This window comes from Podarcis gaigeae (assembly GCF_964106915.1).
Source record: "Podarcis gaigeae genome assembly, chromosome: 15".
Lineage (NCBI taxonomy): Eukaryota > Metazoa > Chordata > Lepidosauria > Squamata > Lacertidae > Podarcis > Podarcis gaigeae.
Window position 1 is genome coordinate 37567684 of NC_139692.1, and position 16707 is coordinate 37584390.

At 43.2% G+C, this 16707-nt stretch overlaps 2 protein-coding genes and 1 long non-coding RNA gene across 9 annotated transcripts in view; 1 reads left to right on the forward strand and 2 right to left on the reverse strand.

Annotated features, from left to right (window-relative positions):
- Window positions 1–16707, reverse strand: part of EVI2A (ecotropic viral integration site 2A) — a 172653-nt gene that overhangs the window by 129048 nt on the left and 26898 nt on the right. The gene's annotated exons all lie outside the window — the stretch shown is intronic.
- The window catches only part of NF1 (neurofibromin 1), a 155855-nt gene that overhangs the window by 67078 nt on the left and 72070 nt on the right, over window positions 1–16707 (forward strand). The window lies entirely within an intron of this gene.
- The window catches only part of LOC310832750, a 404622-nt gene that overhangs the window by 855 nt on the left and 387060 nt on the right, over window positions 1–16707 (reverse strand). The window contains exon 3 of the long non-coding RNA XR_014558405.1: window positions 2038–2409. This is a non-coding gene — a long non-coding RNA (uncharacterized lncRNA). The remainder of the gene's footprint in view (window positions 1–2037; window positions 2410–16707) is intronic.

The window sequence follows — 16707 nt, forward strand, 5'->3', positions numbered from 1 at the left end:
CAGAAGACTTGACTTTTGTCATGAGGATGTTGAGGATTTGGCTACATAGGAATCCACACGCTGAGAGAGTTCACTTTTGGTGTGTGTGTTTGCACATAAAAATGTTTTCATACAAGTGGGCCAAATGTAGTGTGGGGAAATGACTTGGAATTTAGGTCACAAAACCACCATTTCTGGACCTCAATGAGAGAATAAAAGCATGGCCAATCCCAAACACTAAAATGAACAAAATCAAGAAAGCATGGTTTGTGTCCAGTAAGAGTCTTACTCAAAGTAGACCCATTGGAAGTAATGAAAATGCCTCACTTGGTCCTACTGGTAAAAATCAGAACGCCTTGTTTGTATATTTTTGGAAAACCCATGAGGTTTTGAAATTTATTATTTTATTAAAATATTGGTATTCTGTCCTGGAGTCAAATATTCCAGAGGCAATTGCCTTGTACCTGAGCATTTCTCTATTTAATTAGTTATAAAAAATATTTGCATCTGTTAGCCAGCTCTTAAAAGCATCCCAAGGCACGTTTGTTAGGTTAGAATTGTGCAATACAAAACTAAACATGGAGACTATTAAAATGGAGCCATAAAACCCAAATCCCTTCTGGGGACAAGAAATCAAGAGGTAAAGGGGCTTATTTTATTGCCAACCCAAAATGGACAGGACTCTCCTGGGCAGGAATTCCAGAGCCAGGGAGCCACAGCCAAGATTACAACACTTTTTCACACACGTGATCTCGTGTTAATCCTTACAACAATCCTGTAAGGGAGGGTCAGTATCATTGTCCCCGGGGGGGCCTGAGGCTGAAGCAAGTTTGACTTGCCTGTGGTCACTTTGTGGAATTAACGGCAGAAAAGCGATTCAAATGGGAAGGGTGGGGTGGGGGAGTTTTCCAAGTCATAGCTCATTCTCTCTCCTTTGCCAGAAATGAGGATTTGTTCATTGTTCTGAAGCCCGGTTTATGATTATAGGCTTAACGGTGCAATCCTATACATGTCTATTCAGAAATAAGCCCCAGTGACTTGAATGGCTCTTGCTGCCAGGTTAATGTGTGTAGGAATGCAGCCCAGGATTTTGTTCTTAGAACCAAATTCTACATCAGCTGCAGTTAAAAAAACAACAGCCAATTTAAAAAACAACAACATTCCAAGGGCAGAACTGAACAAAAATACATCAGTTCCAAGTCTATCTCTCTGCCTGAAGCTAGATGCTCAACAGGCTTTAGGTTTCCTTTTTTTCACGCCGTCATGATTTGGTTTATTTGTCGTTATGGAAGGAGGCTTGATATTCTTAAGACCAAGGGACAATGACAGTAACAGATTGCAAAGGGAGATGGGGACCGCTAAGGAGAGGATCTGAGAACTTTACAGAGAGGGACCTGCCTACAGTAATTACCGAAAGCCCCAGCCCAGGCAGGCCTTCGTTGCTTAACACTTAACAATCCAAACTTGGGACAGGTACCACCTTCCTACATTTTCCAGTGGTGATTCTAAATCCCTTGCATCATATGTAGTGTGTTGGAATCAGCCCTCCATGGCAGGCACCCTCTGCCAACAAACTCGCTGTTTGATTTCACTCCTCCTTCTCATTAATCATGAGGGCTAGGAACATTAATCGCTAGGGGTAGGGATGTGGGGTTTTTTTAATTTTCCAAGTTTAGATTTTGTTCTTCTTACTTCCTGACTTCTTTTTTTTTATTTTAAACATGCATTTTATTTTTCTGTTATCTGCCATAAGAGGTTTAACCTCAAAGGCAGGATTTAAATGTATTGATTTTATTTATTTAACACAGGCAAGAGCTAACTAGTTCTATGCTACATGTCATATTGTACAGCAGGCTCTGTGATTCAAATCTTAAGCCATAACTGCTCCAAGATCACACAAGAAATTTGCAGGTTGGGTTGCTAGTTTTCTTCCAGTATGCACACACGTTTCAAGATAAAAATATCTCCTCTTAGTTTGGCGCATCAGCATATCAGGCAGTTAGGGGCAGTTAATCACCCTTTTAAAATCTGTAATTAATTTTACGATTTTTTCCGTACCTGTTCCGAGTTTCAGGCGCTTATGATGAGAGTAAAATACAGAAGCCTCCGAGGAGCTCCCTTGCATGCAGCCGGTAGATGTGTCGGCTCATTCTGCCATTTAAATATAATTTCAGGATGATTATGCAACCACAAGCCTCATAATGATTGGCTCCTGTGGCTTGCAAATGTCACTTTTTTTCCAAGGCAACGGATGCAAACATGAAACACTTTCCACCCAGCAATTTGATGGAGGAAGTAAGAGGAGTTAGAAATCATGGTGTGGGCTTCTCCCTCCAGCTTTATGCTTTTTTTCATAGAAGAGAGCAGGAAAGAGAATACAGTGGTATCTCAGGTTAAGAACTTAATTCGTTCTGGAGGTCTGTTCTTAACCTGAAACTGTTCTTAACCTGAGGTACTACTTTAGCTAATGGAGCCTCCTGCTGCTGCCGTGCCGCCAGAGCACGATTTCTGTTCTCATCCTGAAGCAAAGTTCTTAACCCGAGATACTGTTTCTGGGTGAGCGGAGTCTGAAAGCTGAAGCGTCTGTAACCTGAAGTGAAGTGAAGGTACCACTGTATTTCTGAATAAAGGACTGCCAGACAACACACAGCGCAGGAAGAATCCTTTCCAAGATTGTTGGGATTCCTGGTCTCCTTAAAAAAAAGTGTAGCTTTATGATTGCAGAAAATTAAGACTGCAGAATTTCGACTGCAGAATGTAGCATGAAAAAGGAGCAATTTAAAGACATCCTAATTTTATTATGTTCTTCTCCAGTGGCTTGGAAGTCTGTTTAAAGTTTTAAGCTTAGACTCAGGTGGGCTACAGAGGCAGCATGTATACCTGCAGTAGAATGGGGTGGTAGTGAGAACTGTACCATTTCAAACGGCAAGGAGGGGGGTGCTATTTTTTGAATATTTCCCACACATTATAAAAATGCTTGCAAATCGGAAAGCAGCTCATGAGGAAGTTGGATTTCTTTTCAGCTCTGCGTAACACAAAATGATGGCCTCATCTAAACTAAGAAACTGATTTTGGCTTGCAATATCCATGGGGTAAGGCAACTTGCCCCCTTCCCTTCTCCTTTTGATGGTTGAAACAGGTGGCGCTGTGGGTTAAAGCCTCAGCGCCTAGGACTTGCTGATCAAAAGGTCAGCGGTTCGAATCCCTGCGGCGGGGTGTGCTCCCGCTGCTCGGTCCCAGTGCCTGCCAACCTAGCAGTTCGAAAGCACCTCCGGGTGCAAGTAGATAAATAGGGACCGCTTACCAGCGGGAAGGTAAACGGCGTTTCCGTGTGCGGCTCTGGCTCGCCAGATGCAGCTTTGTCACGCTGGCCACGTGGTCCGGAAGTGTCTCTGGACAGCGCTGGCCCCTGGCCTCTTAAGTGAGATGGGCGCACAACCCCAGAGTCTGTCAAGACTGGCCCGTACGGGCAGGGGTACCTTTACCTTTACCTTTAAGGCAACTTGCCCCCTTCCCTTCTCCTTTTGATGGTTGAAACATACAAGTGGGCACCCAATTTATGCTCCTGATTGGAGTTGGGTTTTGACATAGTTTTCTGGACACTTCCTGGGAGTGGGCTAGGATGGAACTGACACACTTCTGTCGGTGGTACCACCTCCTTCTTTGGAAGCCATTTGCTAAGTAAAATGGAGCATGATCGTCACTCCACATGCACACATAGGACTCCATATTTTCTGAAAGCTCCTGATTTAAAACAACTTTAAAAGGAGATTAGACCAGTGGCTCCCAAACTTTGGTCTCCGTGGACTACTTGAAAATTGCTAGACCACATACTGATTTTTCTGTCTGTTGTAACAATTGTAATGGGCTGTGCTATATGGTTTTTAATTGTATTTTTAAAGCCACACCCTAAACCACTTGATTGTATCTCATCAGCCACTGGTGGTCCATGAGCCACAGTTTGGGAACCCCTGAATTATAAAATTTATGGAAGGATAAAGCCATCAATGGCTCCTACTCAGGATGCCTATATGTTACCTCTGGGATTAGAGGCAGGATGCGTGTGAATTCTGGTCACTGGGGAACCATGGCGAGAGAAAGCTGTCGCTGTCACATCTGATTTTGGTCTTTTCCCATTCAGGCACCTGAATGGCCATGGTGAAAAAGAGGATGCTTGACTAGAAAGGCCTTTGGTCTGGTCCAGCAGGGTTTCTTTCATCTTTGTTGGAAGCCGCCCAGAGTGGCTGGGGAAACCCAGCCAGATGGGCGGGGTACAAATAAATTATTATTATTATTATTATTATTATTATTATTATTATTATTATTATTATTTCTTTTAGGTGTAGTGGACAGAGGCAAATTTTCTCTCTCTTTGTAATGCTATAGAACTCTGATTCATTCAGTAAACCTGGTTGACTGAAAATTTAGGACGGTCAGGACTTTACACAAAATGCACAACTGATTTAGGGAATTCACTGCCGCAAGATATGGACAGCCGCTGGCTCAGATGGCTTTAAAAGTGGATTTGACAAATTTATGGGGAAGGCCACTTATGGAGCAGTGACTATTACTCATGGTGGCAATAATAGTAATAATATTTCTTTCTACCCCATCTTTTCCTGGGAATCAAGGCAGAAAATATAAAAAGATAAAAACACAGAAAAGACAAAAGTCCTAGAAGACCTGCTCCCTGCCTTGCAGGCCTTTTCCCACCTGACATGGGAGGGTGGGGTGGGGCCCGGACTGACTCCAGCTGCAGAAACTGAGGTTGCTGAACAGACTTGGGCTGGGGTATTGTTTAGGGCAGGGTTTCCCAAACTTGGACCTCTGGCTGTTTTTGGACTACGACTCCCATCATCCCTAGCTAGCAGGAACCAGTGGTCAGGTATGATGGGAACTGTAGTCCAAAAACAGCTGGAGACCCAAGTTTGGGAAACCCTGCCCTAAACAATACCCCAGCCCAAGTCTGTTCAGCATCCTTAGAGTTTTGTTGAGGACAGGGTCGTTGCTGTTACTAATGTTAATTATTTTGTATTTCTATTTTAGATGTTACGTTTTATGTGCTTTTTGGTCTTATATTTACTGTTTCTGACTACTGTTGCATTACGGTTTTTTTAATATATTGTAAGCTGCCTTGAGCATAGTTTTAACTATGGAAAGGCGGCATACTAAAATAATTTAAAAGAAGCCTCCATGTTGTTAGGGACCAGCACTTGGAGGGAAGCTATTGCCTTTGTGCCTGATTGGCTCACATGGCAAATAGGATGCTGGGCTGGATGTTCTCTTGCTCTGATCCAGCATGGCTGCTCTTATGTTCTCAAAGACGTCGTTACAGAGCAACATTATTGTTAATATTTTCATTTGCCAGTAGCAACGACACTGTGTGCATCTTCATTTCCTGATACGTGCGCTTGCCGAAGGTGACTTTTTCTGGAATGACTCTCTTCTTAAAAGGGCACAATAGTGGTGTAATTCTATCCCTTCCTGGAGTGGAACAGATAGTCTGAAACACAAATGTGTTTTGAGCTTTGTGGCTTCACTGTTAAGAGGAGAAAGCATCTCTTTCTTTTTCTTTTCAAAAGCACCAGTAGCTATGGTATCGCTTGCCTCTGAGTCAGTTGAACACTTGTCGTGAAACCCGCCTGTGGTACAATGCTATGCCACCTTCTTTCATTTTTGTTTCTTGCAAGAGAATCCTTCAGTTTCATCTTCTTCTAAAAGGCAACTGCAGCTTAACACCCGCCTCTGAGCAGTTCATAATTGCTGATCAGATAACAAGTCAGTGAATAGAACAGTTTCTGAACCTTCATGATAGAGAACCGCACTAAATCAACAAAAAAGAGTGGGTTAACCAAGAGTTCATCATCATGTACAAGTTGGGTTCCTGGTACATAGAATTGTAGAGTTGGAAAGGATTCTGAGGATCATTTAGTTCAACCCCCTGCAATGCAGGAATCTACAGCTGTCCCATGTGGAGATCAAACCTGCAACCATGGCGTTATCAGCACCATGCTGTAACCAACTGAGCTATCCACATTTACTTGCTGCACAGGTGTTTTGTATCTGCTAATGTTGTGTGTACAAGGTGCCTCAGCCTGATTTATAGAGGTGTGATTCTTCTGAATGGAGACCTGTGTGGTAAGGCTCTTTAAAACACCTGGTGCTGCATTTAAATAAGACTATGATTAGCAGGTATTCAGAAGTGTGATCAACTCTTACACCTACTGCTTTACTACTTTTCCTTACCACCCCTGATGTCCTCTCCTTACATAAAGCTCTTGTACTGCTTTTGAAATACAGTGGTACCTCCGGTGGCACAGCAGCAGCAGGAGGCCCCATTAAGCTAAAGTGGATCTTCAGGTTAAGAACAGTTTCAGGTTAAGAACGGACCTCCGGAACGGATTAAGTTATTAACCCAAGGTACCAGTGTACACTAAGTATGGCAGGGGGCAGGCACGAGAAAGGTAGGATGTACACAAATATGTATGGCCTTTATCAAACCTTGTGCATAAGGTTCATCTTGGAAATTGTTTAGTTTTCCAAAGAGCTCTTTTGCAAATAGTAGCAGCAGAGGGGGTGGGAGAATAAGAGGGAGGGAGAATTTATCAAGCCAGAACATCAGTGCTGAAAATCTAAACCTAGGTGAACAGCATCCGCAAGTGTTTCTGCATCTCTGAAGTGCTTACTGTACAGTACTTGCATCTTTTATGTTGTGTGATATGGCCACAAGAGGGCGCACCCACCTAAAACCTCACCTCTCTTCAGTTGGTATAAAGATCTTAACTTTAAAATCGCAGCACCCTGAAACCTCCTTCTCCAACTCTCAACCTCAGAGGCCTTCCAGCTAGCTGCTTCTGCTATGCCACCCAAGCTCCTCAGTAAATCTCTCTTTCTATTTTGTTTGTTTATTTGCAGCAACAGTTCATAAAGCTTTTGCTAGAATTGATTGAAATACCGCATTGCATCTTTTGAGATCTGTACATTGGCAGCTCTGCAAAGCAACTAAATGCCTTTGAATAGTTAGTGAAAGAGCAGGGTTCAATAGCTGCCCAATACCCTGTGGGTTCATCTTGGACAGCCAATGAAATCCAGACCTTGAACAACTTCAGGAGCTGGCGAGTGAACTTTCCCTTGTTCATTCCTGCCCCTCAAAATTGAACAGAGGACAGCTTCTTCCCTGCAAGATACAGGTAGATTCCCAGCATAGATTCTGACAAGTGAAACTACATATCTGATGGTTTTCTAATATGTATGTATGTTTTGGGGCATGTGTATGCACACAATGCACTTGTTTACAATCTTCCACATATTCATTATTTAAATTTTCAAGCATTCATTTGAAACTCCTGAGCTGCCCCTCCAAAACATAAATGTAGGATCATAGAGTTGTAGAGCTGGAACGGACCACGAGGGTCATCTAGTCCAACCCCCTGCAATGTAGGAATCTTTTGCCCAATGTTGGGCTCGAACCCACAACCCCGAGATTAAGAGTCCCATGCTTTTGGTTGCCTGACTACATAGGATACATTCCCAAAATTATTAAGGAACTGGAGTGCTTTAAAGATCTCTTTACAGATGCGCTCGCAACCCCTCTTCCCACAGTAGGGCTTCCACATACAAGTGTTTGAGGTGTAAGGCCGCTGCTTTGCATGCAACAATTAAGTTCTATTTCTGCCTTTCAGCCGTTTTTGTGGGTGTATAATTTCCTCAGCCGGGAGGGGCTGCTTTCTTTCTTAAAGTTTACGTGCAACTTTCACTTGGGGTGTAGGCGGAAGCCTTCTTTTGTTTTATTGGTGCTATGGTCACTGCTTTGGAGAACTTCCTGCCATTGTTGAAATGCTGGAACTTGCTCACAAATCCTGCATCCTCCCATCTACAGGCGAGATAATGTTATCATGCTCTGGTCTGCTGGTTTGGATTGGCTTCAGTTAAAAGTTGAGCATGGTGGACGCTTTCCTGGAACACTGCTTTAAATCACTCCTCCCATTTCTGCATGTCAAGTTCTCTGGTATTTGGATCCGTGTTTGGCAAGGAAAACTTTGTGTGTGCGCGCTAATCAGCCAATTAGCTTGTAGTGTTTTGCATATTGTTGAAATTATTACTTGAAATGTTGGGCTTTATGGACCAGAGCTAGCACTCATTGTAGGCTACGACAAGGGGATATCGCTGTGGACTGGAATAACGTACATATTTAGAGTGAACACTTACCCCTGCCTCATAAGCCTAATTCCTTTCTGGTTTTTCCAAACATAAATTGCTGTCTTCCCCCCATCAGACCGAGTTAGAATCATAGAATTGTAGAGTTGGAAGGGACCCCATGGGCCATCTATTGTAGTTCAACCCCCTGCAATGCAGGAATCTGGGCTAAAGGATCCATAACAGATGGCCATCCAATTGTTGGGGGTTTGAGGGAAGCTTCTCCCACTGAAGGGGACCAAGCACAGAGGAATCAGCATAGCCCAGCCTGGTGCCCTTCAAATGTTTTAGACCATAGGTAGGCAAACTAAGGCCCGGGGGCCGGATCCGGCCCAATCACCTTCTAAATCCGGCCCTCGGACGGTCTGGGAATCAGCATGTTTTTACATGAGTAGAATGTGCCCTTTTATTTAAAATGCATCTCTGGGTTATTTGTGGGGCATAGGAATTCATTATTTTTTTGTCCAAAATATAGTCCGGCCCCCCACAAGGTCTGAGGGACAGGGGACCAGCCCCCTGCTGAAAAAGTTTGCTGACCCCTGTTTTAGACCATAACTCCTGTCATCCCTGAACATTGGTCATGCAGGCTGAGGCCAGTGGGAATTGTAGTCCAAAGCATCCACCATATTGGGGCCCTTCCCCTGAATCAAGTAGGACTTCTGGATAACATCTATCAGTGGAAGAGACTGAACATTCACAGTTAAATGCGGTTGGTGTAAGCATCACTTTAGTCTCTAGCAAGGGAGAAAATGCTGTTTTAGCGAGGTCTAATGTACAAGGAAAGGAGGGAAGGGTCAGTGATTTGATCGCTGCTCTCCTTTCAAGAGTACAGGCCCGATGTTTCTTCTCAAGAGAATTTTTTGTACGTCATCCGTTGTGAAGTGTAGCCCAAAAGGTGGTTTGTCTTGTGGTTACATGGATGTGGAAGCTTAAGTCAATGACAGAAGAAAACAAATCCGCTTTGGCCATGTTTAATGCAAGCAAATACAGTCCGACACGGCATATTTGTTGTTTCTGCCAGTTAAAACAAACATGTAGAAAGGCATTACAGGCAGTGCTATAGCATAGAAATTCTCCTATCCATCTCTTGCCTATAGATCTCACCGCTATTAATTGCCACACCTGCCAGGTGCAACTTGAGCTGCTGCTTGTAAAAAGGAGTGGCACAGGCTCCATTTCACAGTGGCACCAAAACAACCAGATGCTAAATTCTGCACATCACCCACTCTTACCCCATGAATGTGCTCAATGCCCAGCTTGTCTGCTCTCTTTTCTCCAGGGATCAACAGTGAGGAATGCCAGCCCTGTTGACTTTTCATGTTATTCATTTGGGACTGATCCACCAGCTGTTTCCCTTTCATTGAATGGAGTGTTTCGTTAGGCAGGTTGCTTTTATATCTGTCATACGCATGGCTTCATTCCCCAGTAGAACACAATCTAATTGCTAATAAATAAATAACATATATGCCCCTAATTCAAAAAGGAGGTCTGGATCTTTGCCCCACCTTTCTCTGGAATTAATCTGCTTTTTAACTTTCTAGTCCACCACTGTTATGATCCTGAATAGTGTTTGACATGTCCTCTGATATCTGGTGCGATTTGAATTAGTTGCTGTCACATCATAACCAGCCACCCCAATCTCCCCTAATTCAGATTAATAAAACACAGCATTATAAAACAGGGAGAGGGATTCTGTGGCCCTCCAGATAGTCAGACTCCCATGAGCTTCAGCTGGCATTGCTCTTGACTAGGGATGATGGGGACTGGAGGGCCACAGGTTCTCTGTTCTTATGGTAGGACATCGTAGAGACTGTTTTAAATATAAGTACACTTGCAATAATGTTATTTGCTAAAATATTGAAGTGTAATCAAAACCCAAATTGATTAAAAAAAATGGGATCAGTTGGAAATGCTTAAACTTAAAGCTTTGCATGGTATGCTCAAAATAACACAGTGGTGATTTGTATATCAGAAATGAATTGGGTAGAATTGGGGAATTGTAATTTGTGTTTGTTAATGTTTGCATTTTGTGTAAATATGTATCTGTGTGTTTTTAGAATTAATAAAACTATAAAAAAGGCAAACAGACAAAACACCCCTCTACAGAACAAGCTAACAACAGAAGCAGTCGAAATACATTAAATTTCCAACCTGAGGTCTTGGAAGTTCTTGATTTGCTGAAGTAAAATAAAAGAGAACTTCTAGAGGCCTTTGATCCATGCAGGACTGTTTCTGTATTGCTGGCCTCGACATTCCTGATGCAGTGGGGTCTTTGAGACACATTTTGTTCTCTTCCCCCTTCCCTCACATGGTCCATGCAGGGGCTGCAGGCCATTTGCAGAGACCAGCAGAGATGTCACAGTCTTCATGATAGGCTTTTGTCAATAAATTTGGTGGAATCCTGAGGGAACAGCTACCTGTCCATTTCCATAGCATGCTTCACTGTCTTCCTTCTGGTTGGGCGCTGTAAGCAACTGTTGCAAGAAACTGCTGGCTGGGCATGCCTAGAGATAGAACAAGATTGTCTTGGCAGTGACTCTTCTAGATCTGATCATAGGGTTAGTTGGGTAAAACAAAAATGTAGAGAGGCAGATTGCATAGATGGGCAGTAGGCTTCAAGTGTGCCAAGGGAAGGAGGCCTAGGGACCATTTCCATTGGCCCTCAAATCAACGCAGCAAATGTGATACACCTCAAGTCTCCCATGCACCATGAGATAGATAGAAGGGAACCCAGCTTAGTTCTTGCCTCCTGTTGCTCCATCACAAAATTAAGGAAGGTTGAAGGGAGTGTTTGGAAGGCACTAGCTCTTTTGCTAGGAGCAGAGAGTATTTACTCACAGCTCATTATTTCCTCACTATTATTTGCTCACATTGGCCTTGATTGCATATCAGAGTTAAAAGCATCTCAACCACTTTTAGCATGTGGGAGAAAAGCTACAATCCTTGACCTAGCATAATGGACAAAACCGGGATTGCTCAAAACCACGACTTGAAGTAAAGAACAAACCTTGACATCACAATCATGGTTTGCTTGGAATGAAACCGATCATGATCCTCAGTTTGGGGAGCAAAGCTAGGAATTGTCGTCTGGACCATTGAAAACCCATGGCTGCAAGTGAGCTGTTGTTCACATATCCAGCAATGTAAATAAATTGTAATTCCAGCCTCCCCAGATCTTACATAGTTTATGAATATGTGCCATGATTAGATAAAAGCTGCCCTGTCCACTCCTCAGTCTCACAATCTACTAGCTTCAGTGTTGGATTTGCTCGATCTTTCAGTGAAAGATTGGGGTATTTGTAGAATATTTCAAATAGGAGGTGAAACCTGTCAAAGAACCGACTCGCAGACCAGTTAACAGTGGAAAGAGGAAAGCCTTTTTTCCCTCCAAGGATGGCAGTGTACAACAGAGAAATACTTCCTTACAGGCAGAGTACGGAAACGGCAAGCAATGCAAATCCCAAAAAGGAAGAAGTTGGGAATACAGCAATATTGGTTGTTTTCTTTTGAGAAGCGCTTGTAGTGCCATTGTCCTGGCTGGCTGTGGTCTTGGTGGCTTGGCCAGGAGAAGATGAAGTGGCGTTGGTTTGATCTTTTGTGACTTTGGCTGTGTTGGTGGCTTGACCAGAAGAAGATGAGGTAGTGTTGGTTTGACTTTGAGTGACTTTGGCTGCGTTGGTGGCTTGGCCAGGAGAAGATGAAGTGGCGTTGGTTTGATCTTTTGTGACTTTGGCTGCGTTGGTGGCTTGACCAGAAGAAGATGAGGTGGTGTTGGTTTGACCTTGAGTGACTTTCGCTGCGTTGGTAGCTTGGCCAGGAGAAGATGAAGTGGCGTTGGTTTGATCTTTTGTGACTTTGGCTGCGTTGGTGGCTTGACCAGAAGAAGATGAGGTGGTGTTGGTTTGACCTTGAGTGACTTTGGCTGTGTTGGTGGCTTGGGCAGGAGTAGAAGCGATAGCATTGTTAGCTGGTGACATAGTGGCATTGCTGGTTAGCCCTTTAGTGGACATGCTGGTGGTGTTGGCTGGTGATGTGGCCATGTTGCTGACTGGGCCAGGAGTAGAAGGGGTAGAGGGGGTGTTGGCTGAGCCAGGACTGGATGTGCTGTTGGTGCTTTGGAAGGTAGCAGGTGAGTCTTTTGCCATTGGCTCACAGTTAATGAAGTGAAGCCCACTGAGCATTAGGATAAAGATGGAGTGTGGACCGAACTGCATCCTGCACCTGGGGTTCTGGTAGAGAACAACAATACAATACAATTAATATATAACTCACAGTTGTCTTTGTAAATGGCTTGCTGGCTACTCAAACTAAGCCATCCAACTGTGCCTCCTTCACAAAGTCACCTTCAGGGCTCATGAGATCTTGTTTTTGGACTTTGCCAAGCATGTGGTTCACCTTTACCACTGAGATGTCTATCCTATGTGACTTTTTAAAAAGTGATGTAAATTGGCCCTTGGATATAGCGATATCAAAGCAGAGATTCATTGTTTTGCATGCCACACAACATCATAAGAATAAAACGAGAGCTAAGCGGGCCAAATCTTGTTGCTTTTGATGCTGTCTTTTAGTACACTTTATTGAAGTTTTTGACCCAAGCCCAGCCCCTGCTTTCCTCTAAGTATGCTTTATTTCCTGGGCCCCCAACTTAGAATGAGAGCCAAAGAACGACATGATTAGAAGAGGGAGTCTCACAAGTCCCTGTTGTTGTTGTTGTTGTTGTTGTTGTTGTTGTTGTTGTTGTTGTTGTTGTTGTGTTTGTTTGTTTGTTTGTTTGTTTGTTTGTTTGTTTGTTTGTTTGTTTGTTGTTATACCCCAGCCATATGACTGGGTTGCCCCAGCCATTCTGGCTGGCTTTCAACAAAATATAAAAACACACTAAAACATCAAACATTAAAAAATTGCCTATACTGGACTGCCTTCAGATTTATTCTGAATGCTGTATAGCTGTTTATCTACTTGACATCTGATGGGAGGTTGTTCCACAGGGTGGGCGCCACTACTGAGAAGGCCCTCCAGTTCCTTCAGTACCTTTTTGGATTCTTTAGAATTTAGATTCTTTAGAACTTCAGGTTTTATTATAGACTCACTCAGTTGTTAAAATAAAAAAGGAGATGCAGAAGCATTCATTATTTCTGGGCACTATGCAATAAATCAAAATCTCACCCCAAATATTATTACAGTTGCAACATCAGGCAGATAACAAGTAAAAAAATTAAGTGGTCCACCAGGACCCTCAACAATGTTCAAGTGGTCTGTGGAGAATAAACTTTGGGAACCACTGATCTAATGCACCAGTACGAGTGTTGTGATTATTGTGCCCTTGGAAGAAAGTTGGAAAGCAGACAAAAAATAAATAAATCAAAGGAGCAGGTACTATCATGTTCAAAATGAGGCAATTATATCACAGTGTCAAATTCCATACCTCTCTCTTTTCCCTTTCGGATCCTCGTCCTGGGAGATCAAATGCCACCTCCTTGGCTTATCCACCTCTCAGCCTTCGAAACAGCTGGGCAGGAATATTGGGGACTGCAATTTATGTTGAGCTTAAGAATGATGTAACCATGCAGCTAACAAAAGGTTCGTTTCCTTGTTTGCAAAGCATAATCCAAACTAAATATTGTTTTTAATAAAAATAGACCTCATGGAGCATTCAGGAAGCATAATAGAAATGCTGAAAGCATTTTCAACCTTGAATGTTTGCAGCAGTATATTTTGAAATCTAGAGCTGCAGTGTCTTCTTGATCAATTGTCTAGATAGGTATGGTCTGAAGGCACCTTGTTGAACTTTAGCAGACTTTAGTCTGATGAGCTTCTTGGAAGAAAGGAGGGATATAAATGTAAGAAAATAAATGCATCAATAAAAACAATCTATTCTGCTAACCACCTTTTGAGTAAAACTATAGAAAGTTGCCCCAGTCAATCAGAATACTTTTTTAAAGACTCTTAACTCATTTCAGTAGAAATGCTCATAAAATCAGCATTCCCCCATATGTAGGAGGAAAATAGCACATCTAAGGTAGTGGCAGGTGGATGCATCATCTCAAAACAGTGTGTGGAAAAAGCAATGTTTTGCTCTAATGTAAATTTACAAATTTAATCAAATCAATTTAAAGCCACTGGCATTTCATTAACCTGTTGACGGCTCCATTTGCCTTATACCTTTTATTATTATAATTGGGTTTTATAAACAATAATAATCTTATAGAAATAAGTATTCAGTGGTACCTCGGGTTACAGATGCTTCAGGTTACCGACTCCGCTAACCCAGAAATAGTACCTTGGGTTAAGAACTTTGCTTCAGGATGAGAACAGAAATCGCGCGACGGCAGCAGGAGTGGTACCTCAGGTTAAGAACAGTTTCAGGTTAAGAATGGACCTCCAGAACGAATTAAGTTCTTAACCCGAGGTACCACTGTACCAAGTTTTCTCATGTCATATGTATATCGCAAAAATAACATAATAAATGTGGAAAAATATCTACAACATATGTTTCAAGCATGATGATGTGAAGATAAGCTAGTCTGTCATTCAGAAAGGCACACTGTGTCTTAGGCTGTGAATATTTTTGTGCTTCCTGCCTTTTTACTGTGGGTAGGGCCTGGTGAAATCTCAAAACCCAGTGGTATGGCTGTGAACAACCTTCTGGGGCAGCTAAGCTTTCAGGCTTCCAAATGCTCCAAAAGAAGAACTACTTTTGGGTGCTGCATGATGCTTTGATGGCTGAGGCATTTGGCCACCCGGAGATCTCAAACTAAAGCAGCAAAAGGCTATAAGCACATTCCGTGTTTCCTGCACATCTTATGTAGAAAGATGGATCACTGAGCAGCACTGTTTTAATCAGAAATTAGGTGGCGTATGTGAGATGAGAAGGGTAAGCAAGTGGCTTTCAGGGTGTATCCTGGAGAAACCTGCCTTTGCTAAGAAGCTTGTCAGATACCCTCAGTGAGAAGATTAGCAATGGAAGCTGAGCTTCCCTGAGATCACCATGACCAGTCTTCACCTCAGATGCTTTGCCACAGGGCAAGGCTGCTGTGTTTGAAGGCAGAGGTGGGAGAAGCTAGGGATCTGCTGGCAATCTTTGAATGGATAGATTGGCAAGATTTCTCTCTCTCTACTTTCTCCACACCTAATAGGGCTGAGAGGCCAAAGCACTTGCCCCATCTCCTATTATTATACCACATTGCCAGCATCCTAACATTCATTTTTGAGAGCCCTGTTAGGCTGAGAATGCAGGGCAGAAATGCAAGCAATAACAAAACGCACATTTGGCTGAGATGGAGGGCCCCTGGTCAGGCAGGTTCTGCCTCTTCTGTGTGTCTGGGAATTCACCCTCCCATCTCTCTCGAAACCAGCTATGAGGAAGCTGTCTGAATGCACTGGTTCATTTGGCCCCAGAGTAGTGTAGGTGAGCAATAGGCCCATTTTTAGTACCTCTGGGATACTGCCACTTCACCTTTTCTTCAGTTATGAGATGAGCATATTAATCCTAGTTCTCTCTTTGTTTTTCGGTTCTGATTTCCTTGAACCACGCTGGGGGAAAACAACTCTGTGGTTTGGGTTGTTTTTAAAAATAATAATAATGTAGAACTGGCCTCCCTTTCTGAATCCTCTGCTTCTGGTAACCATGGAAATGGCTGCTGCAATATGTAACCTGTTGTGGGAGCTGCAAAGCAAGGATCTGGCACGTGTCAGGCTTTTGCTGCCAGTTCTGCCCCTCTCTACCTTAGCATCTCGCGAAGGAATATTTGCATTCCAAACAGAGTCGTGGTTTTCCGCAGCCTCTCACAAGGACACTGGCCTGGGTTTATTTCCAGAGTTCACTCCTCCAAGCCTAGACAGCCTCTGACTTTTATTACTGAGGTAACTAAAGGCATGAATTTACTGGTCTCTCTTTTGGATTAGTACCCAACCTTTCCTCCCCCCCAAAACCAACTAACTAGAATATGCTGCTCCTGCTGCTTTAGGTCAGCTTAATCATTCAGCCACTGCCTATTCCTGCTTTTTGTGTGCACCCAGTTCCTACACAGCAGATACTTTGCCCATAGCTCTCATTTCCAGGGAAACCAGGCTTCTGCATGGCTGTCGTCAGTACATCTGTTCAGATAATTGGCTTTTTGATGGAGTTTCCTGATCGCTTCTAGTGAAAGCTTCATGTTGGACAGTGCAAAAAGCTGCCTTCTGTCTGGTCCGATTATTTGTCCACCTAGCCCAGCATTTTCTACTCTGACTGGCAGCTGCAGCTACAGAGGAGTCTCTTTCCCACGCCCTGCTGCTTGATCCCTTTTTAAACCTGGAGATAGTGGGGATTGAACTTTGGACCTTTTACATGCAAAGCAGGTGTCCTACCTCTGAGCTGCATGGGGATGCTGCTTCCCCCAATCTTTGTGGGTTCTTAGGATCGCATTATCCTCATCAAACATTCTGTCATTTCCTGATACAAACTCAAGGTTATTCAGACAAGACTTGAGCCCTATACACGGAAGGGCTGTAGCTCAGGGCAATTTCTTTGCACACAGACGGTCAAAGGTTTAA